Here is a 5,844-nt window from a genome sequence, read left to right as displayed (position 1 = left end):
TAGAGAGAATTTAGGACATGTAGTAAGCCTTATATAATTCATTTACATTATTATTGTTATGCAGACAAAACCCCCATTTTTCTCTATGAATCTTCCTGAATCTTTGTCATTGTAAGTACATTTTCTTTTTTCTTTTTGGTCCTCTTTTTTTTTTTTTCTTTTTCATTAAGTACATCTCATGGTAATTATTTGTGGACCAAATGTTGGTTCACTGGCTTAAGCCAGTTTGGTAGTACATCATTGTCAGTATCTTGGTGGGATCTCTGCCAATTTACATCCATAGAGCTTGGGGCTTCTTGCCCTCCATAGGACTACTGGGTGGTGAGGTCCATGAAAGTCAGTGTCTGACCAAATTCCATCTGCAAACACTGATTAGCAATCAAGCATAAGAGTCCTTGTATGCTCCCTGAGCTCAAGGCTCCCGACCAGAACCTTGCAAGAAATGTTTGCTTGAACCAGATACCATGTTGTCCTAAAGCAGGGTCCAGCCACACTTCTCATTGACTCAGGTGACAGAATCCTGCATTAAGTGGCAAGCATAGGACTAAACGATCACCCAAGCCGAGAGCCCCGTTCTGGACTCATCCAAAACTTATGCCCCATTCCTTTAACGGTGAGATTCCTGTTTAGTACACGTACCTCAAAAATCATGCATTTCACTAATAGAAAGTTGTTTCTAGCATCTCTTATGCTAAAGAATAAATCCTCTAGTGTAGATTCAGAAATGAATCGTTCAAGGAGCTGTAGTAGCCACAGATCCCAAAGCCAAGTTCTTTTTTTTTTTTAAGATTTTATTTATTTGACAGAGAGAGACACAGCGAGAGAGGGAACACAAGCAGGGGGAGTGGGAATGGGAGAAGCAGGCTTCCCGCCGAGCAGGGAGCCCGATGTGGTGCTCCATCCCAGGATCTGGGATCGTGACCTGAGCCGCAGGCAGATGCTTAATAACGACTGAGCCACCCAGGCGCCCCTCCCAAGGCCAAGTTCTGATTAGAGCCCTTCAGTGCTCACAAACCACCCCCCGGAGTTTGTATTCCCCATTAGAACTTTAAAGTATTCATTAATAACTCCTAGGGTGAATATTAAAACTAATTTTTAAAGCACTCACATATATCTTGCTGTCTAAACTGAAGTATTTAAATTATAACAATAATCACCCAATGCCTATGAAACCCTCAGACTGTAACTTGATTTTCTTTTTTTAGGTGACAGTCTACCTATTAAGTCTGATTTTTTGAAGACATTCATAGATTCCTCATTAAAGACGAATACTTAAAATAACATCAGCTGATGAAATACTCTCTTTGCAAGGAATCTTCACAGCTCTTGATTTTATAATCGCTGAAAAATGTGTTTTCAGACACGTGGGTGGGTTGTAAGTGATTCTACATGTGACTCAGGCACTTTAGAGGTGACACTAACTAGAGCTCTTTAATACCAGAATTATCAGTGGGAAACGGTCCCCAAAGAAATAGATTCCTGATGAAGCTTAAATATCAATATATTGACACAGAAGGTCTTTTAAATTCTTACTGTCTATAGAAAACAACTTTGGTTTATGGTAAAAAGCCATGCAGCCAAAACAGTAGAACAGAATTCAATGCCGTGTTTATTTAGGACACACCTCACCCCCTTGCTTATGAAACTGAGCTAAAAGTAGGTCACAGTAGGCAAAATATTAAAAGAAAATATAGATATTTATTTTTAGTGTCCTGGATGGTACATAAGTTTGGCTCTAGTTAATTGCACAGAGGGCAGCAGGGGGCATAGCTTTTCTGCAGGATAAGAGAGAGAAGGCAGAAGGCAGGAAAGATTAAGAAGGGCATTTGCCAAGGACAGGGTTTGTCTAGTGTGAAGTGGGTGGTATAGGGACGCCTGGCTGGCTCAGTCCCTAGAGCATACAACTCTTGATCTTGGGGTTGTGAGTTCAAGCCCCATGTTGGGTGTAGAGATTACTTAAAAATAAATAAATAAATAAATAAAATCTGAAGTGGATGGTGTATCACTAAAAACTCAAACCAAAGTTTTTTGTTTTTGTTTCTCGTTATTGTGTTGTTAGGGGAAATGAAGGAACCCTACAATTATGGAGGCAAAGCAATTCACTGGGGTGTAAGCATGAAGCTGTTCAACCGCTCCCAGTGCCTTCCGGCGGAATCCCTGGGTAGTGGGCTCCCTTTATACCTGACTGATAGTCCCACCCAATTCCGTAACTTCCCAGTCCTATTTCTAACACTCAGTCCTCCTCATCTCTCAACTTCAATCTCAAGAACAAAACAACACAAAACTTCAATGTCAATCTAGCGGGAATGGGGGTGGGAGATGTGTCTGCCTTCACACACCCATCTTCTTCTTCTTTCCTAGAGAGGACCACCCGAGGTTTGGGGGGAGGGAATGAGAGGTGGGATCTCCTCACTTGACTCCTTTGGGCAGGAGGGCAGGAGGGCAGGAGGGCAGGAGGGCAGGAGGGCAAGAGGGCAGGAGGTGCCACGACCAAGGTTGCTGTTGCCTCTCTCACTTTTGTTAAAAAATATGTTGATTTTCTTCCCCACTCTAGCTGCCCATCTTCGCCCTCTGTGGGGGCACATGTCCTGCCACGTAGTCTCTTGATATGGGGTCTGGCTCAGGCTCAGCCTCTTTTTCTTTCTCTTGGCTCGGGCCTCCCCCTACCCAAGCAGCCCTCTTACACAACATTCTCTTGGAGGTGGCACTGGCCGGGTGGCTCAGGCTCTGTTGCTTGTCTACTCTGCTTAGATGAAATTCTATCCTTGCAGTGCAAAGGGTGGAAATGCAGTCTGGAGCCTCAGGAAGAGGGAATTAGAGCACTTTGTAGGAGACAAGGAGAACAATAGAAAACCATCTTTCATTAACTCAAAGGAATGCATCATTCCTAGAAGGAATGCAATTCCAGGCTGGGGCAGTGAGTGGATAGAGCAAACTCTCAACCCATCTCCTAATTCCAGGCAGTAACTTAATGCCCAGCACACGGACAGAGAACACATCAGATGCTTTAATTGGTGAAAGCAGATACTGCATTTGATTTTAGCTAATAGGCAGAGAAGAGATAATGGTTCTACTTAAGCCACACCTTTCCCTTTCACACTTGAGGTGGAAGCTAGCGCCTCCAGAGCTCCCCACACCTCTTCAGTGCTCTGAATCTTGCCCTGATATTGCTCTGAACTGTTAAAATGCTCCTGAAGAAAAATCTTTCTTACTGGAAATAATTAGGTTTTCTTAAAGATTTTATTTATTTATTTGAGAGAGAGAGAGAGCACGAGCGCGCGGGGTGGCAGGTGGGGGGAGGGGCAGAGGGAGAAGCAGATTCCCCGCTGAGCAGGGAGCTCAACCCAGGGATCCCAGGACCCCAGGGTCATGACCTGAGCCGAAGGCAGACGCTTAACCAACTGAGCCACTCAGGCACCCTGGAAATGATTAGGTTTTGATGTCTTCTTCCTGAGGCCTGATTCAAACCCCTTCTTTGTGTACCAACTCGCTAAACTTAATTGTTCCGCTCCATCCCCCCAGCTCCCATATTTTCTGTACCTCTTTGGGTGTCCAGGGACAACTCTGGGGCTCAAGTGAATAGATATTTTTTTAAAGATTTTATTTATTTATTTGAGAGAGAAAGAGAGAGAGAGAGAGAGAGAAAGCACGTGTGTATACAAGCAGGGGGAACAGCAGAGGGAGAGGGAGAAGCAGATTCCCGCTGAGCAGGAAGACTGACCCAGGACCCTGGGATCATGACCTGAGCGGAAAGCAGATGCTTAACCAACTGAGCCACGCAGGCACACCTAGACTTTCTTTTTTTTTTTTTATTTGACTGAGAGAGAGAGAGAGAGCACAAGCAGGGGGAGTGGCAGGCAGAGGCAAAGGGAGAGGGAGAAGCGGACTCCCTGATGTGGGGCTCGATCCCAGGACCCTGGGATCATGACCTGAGCCAAGGGCAGACGCTCAACCATCTGAGCCACTCAGGCGCCCCCTAGACTATTTTTTTTTTTAACTTTTTATTATGGGAAATTTCTAAATCGTAGTAATCAAATTTCTACAATGGTTTCATAAATTGAGATCCTAATAAGGTTTATCTGTTTTATTTGATTGAAACATTTCTTTTTTTTTTTTTTTAAAGATTTTATTTATTTATTTGAGAGAGAGAGAATGAGAGAGAGCGAGCACATGAGAGGGGGGAGGGTCAGAGGGAGAAGCAGACTCCCTGCTGAGCAGGGAGCCCGATACGGGACTCGATCCAGGGACTCGATCCAGGGACTCGATCCAGGGACTCCAGGACCATGACCTGAGCCGAAGGCAGTCACTTAACCAATTGAGCCACCCAGGCGCCCCTGAAACATTTCTTACAAGAGGCAGATTACATGAGGTTATGCTGTGGTAGCAGACAGCCCCCAAATCATAGCAGTTAATAACAACTCAGGTTTATTTCCTGCTCACATGAATTTCCATTGTGAATCAGCTTCACATACTCTTCACTCCTGGCCATGGGCTGAAGAAACAGTCCCCGTTCGGGATACACCCACTTCCTGGCAGATGGAATGAGAAATGGTTAAAAACACAATGACTTTTAAAATTTCTGCTCAGAAGTAGCAAATAACACGTCTGCTCACATTTCATTGATCAAAGAAAATCACATGGCCAAAGCTGATGTTGGTGTGGAAAAGGGAAGCATAATTCTCCCAAAAAGGAGGGTCACATATATTGGGAATAATGCAATCTGTCATACCTTCTAAGTCTCTTCTTTTTTTTTTTTTAATTTTTTTATTGTTATGTTAATCCCCATACATTACATCATTAGTTTTAGATATAGTGTTCCATGATTCATTGTTTGTGCATAACACCCAGTGCTCCATGCAGAACGTGCCCTCCTCAATACCCATCACCAGGCTAACCCATCCTCCCACCCCCTCCCCTCTAGAACCCTCAGTTTGTTTTTCAGAGTCCATCGTCTCTCATGGTTCTTCCTTCTAAGTCTCTTCTAATGTTAGATTTCTCTCCTCATCCTTTTTCCCCCCAACTTACTAGTTGAAGAAATTGGGTAATTTGTGCTGTAGAATTTCCTATATTCTGGATTTTGCTAATTGCATCCCTGTGGTGTACTTGTTTAACACATTCCTTTGTTCTTCTATTTCTTCTAAATCTATCATTAAACATATATGCATATTTAGACTCAGGTTCAAATTTTTGGCAAGGATACTTCCAGGTGGTCAGGTGTGTCATTAGGTATCTCTTGCTGTGTAACAAATCATCCCCCAACTTGGTGGCTTAAAACAACTGTCATCATGTATTATCTCATGGCTTCTGTGCATCAGGGATTCAGACAGGGCACAGGGGGATGGCTTGTCTGCCTTATGATTTCTGGGGCCAAGCTGAAAAACTCAGAGGCTGGACTGAAATCACCGAAGGCTTGACTGAGGCTGAAGATGCCTTGTTCAAGCTGGTTCACTCACTTGGTTAGCAAGATGCGGTTAGTAAATGGGTTCTTTTTCTATGTGGGCCTGTCCATAGGGCTGCTTGAGCATCCTCACAACATGGTAGCGGACTTCCCCCACAGTGATTGATCCAAAAGACCAATGTCGAAACAGCAATGTCTTTTATTACCTAGCTTGTGAATTCACATGCTGACACTTCAACTGGTCACAAAATCAGTCCTTATTCAGGGTGGGAAGTCTACACAAAGGCATAAATGCCAAGAGTGGAGGTTCACTGGGGGTTGGTCACCTTGGAGGCTGGAGGCTACACGTATCAAGTGGTTTTTGATGTTAAAAAAGATAAGTAGGAACAATCTATAGCATGCTGTGTGGAACAATGGTTTCCAGCATTTGAGATGGCACGGTCCAG

General features: G+C 43.9%; 1 non-coding gene across 1 annotated transcript; it reads right to left on the bottom strand.

Moving 5' to 3' along the window:
• Positions 1–2,871: 2,871 nt before the first annotated feature.
• On the bottom strand, positions 2,872–3,063 carry LOC116638286. The gene has a single exon (XR_004300685.1). It is a non-coding gene; the product is annotated as a U2 spliceosomal RNA (small nuclear RNA).
• Between the last annotated feature and the right edge of the window lie 2,781 nt (positions 3,064–5,844).

Source organism: Phoca vitulina, unplaced genomic scaffold, assembly GCF_004348235.1.
Source record: "Phoca vitulina isolate PV1807 unplaced genomic scaffold, GSC_HSeal_1.0 scaffold1, whole genome shotgun sequence".
Classification (NCBI taxonomy): domain Eukaryota; kingdom Metazoa; phylum Chordata; class Mammalia; order Carnivora; family Phocidae; genus Phoca; species Phoca vitulina.
Note: the sequence above shows the minus strand (reverse complement) of the source record. Positions and strands in the feature narration are given on the sequence as shown.